The sequence below is a fragment of the Mus pahari genome, chromosome 11 (assembly GCF_900095145.1).
Source record: "Mus pahari chromosome 11, PAHARI_EIJ_v1.1, whole genome shotgun sequence".
Taxonomy (NCBI): Eukaryota; Metazoa; Chordata; class Mammalia; order Rodentia; family Muridae; genus Mus; species Mus pahari.
The window spans coordinates 31,670,753-31,672,410 of NC_034600.1; positions in this window are offsets into that span (position 1 = coordinate 31,670,753).

Sequence of the window (1,658 nt, forward strand, 5' to 3'; positions counted from 1 at the left end):
CTCACTCTGTAGACTAGGCTGGCCTCGAACTCAGAAATCCGCCTGCCTCTGCCTCCCGAGTGCTGGGATTAAAGGTGTGCGCCACCACGCCCGGCTTCTCACCAATTTTCTAATCATGCTCTTTCCAAGTCCCTGGCCATCTAGCCAATGCACTGGCCACAGCCTACGCATCAGTGAACAATTTACACATCAGGCCATTTCTTCTCCCAAACAAAATATATTCTGCAGCTGTCCACTCTGGGTGGTGCCAGAATAACACGCAGACTCATCAGTAAACCAGGCCCTGGCCTTCTCTTCCCCAGTCAACGGATCATAGGGGACACTTCGTGAGGCTAGAGGTGTAGCCTTGGCAGCAGACAGCAATGTAAAGGGAGTAGAAACCACAGACATTTGAGCAACTTCTTCGTGTAATTTGCTCGTGCCTTCAGGACCTGCTCAGGCCCAATCATGTATATATCAGTTACCATTTCCATTTGATAATAAATTGCTGCTGTACGCATCCTACTTTATGACTTGGTGGAACAAATAACACCCGACTCATGAAAGGCAGCTCAGGTCACATGGTAACTTGGTGGCCCACTGTCAAATGTTCAATTTCCACTAAGGCCCAACAGCAGGCCAAGAGCTGTCTTTCACTGGGAGAACCGCTGTCTGCAGATGGTAGACCCTTGCTCTGAAGTCCCAAAGGCTCTTCCTTGATTCAATTCTTGGGACCTGCCAAAGTCTCCAATCTGCCACTGCTACTTCAAGTAGCATCAGGCCTGTTGGATCATGTGGACCAAACATTAGAATAGCCTGCACAGCTGCCTGGACCTGGAGAAGAGCTTTCTCCTGTTACAGGACCCCACAAAAAGTTTGCAGCTTTCCAAATCACCTGGTGTATGAACTGGTGAGGAATGTGTTGTCCCCAGAATCCACACAGGCTCATTAAATGTCATGTTTCTTCCTTGGTGGTGGAAGGGGCCAGGACAATAGTTTAACTTACTCGTTACCTTAGAAGGACTAGTCCCACATGTCCCATACCACTGAACTTGTAAGAACTTCACTGAGGTAGAAGACCCTTGAATTTTGGTTGGATCTATTTCCCATTCTCTGACGTGCATATGGGTTACCAAATATTCCAAAGTAGCTTCTACCTCCTGCTCATTTGGTCCAATTAGCATAATGCCTTAAATATAGTGCACCAGTGTGATATTTTGTGGAAAAGACAGATGATCAAGGTCCCTTCTGACTAAGTTATGACACAAGACTGGAAAGTTAGTTTATCATTGAAGTAAAACTGTAAAGGTATACTGCTAGCTTTGCCACTGAAAGCAAATTGTGTCTGGTGGGCCTTATGGACAGGTACTGAGAAAAAAAGACATTTGTTACTGTATTGGCTGGCTTTGTGTGTCAGCTTGACACAAGCTGGAGTTATCACAGAGAAAGGAGCCTCCCTTGAGGAAATGCCTCCATGAGATCCAGCTGTGGGGGCATTTTCTCAATTAGTGATCAAGGGTGGGAGGTCCTATTGTGGGTGGTGCCATCCCTGAACTGGTAATCCTGGGTTCTATAAGAAGGCAGGCGTGGTGGCACACGCCTTTAATCCCAGCACTTGGGAGGCAGAGGCAGGCGGATTTCTGAGTTCGAGGCCAGCCTGGTCTACAAAGTGAGTTCCA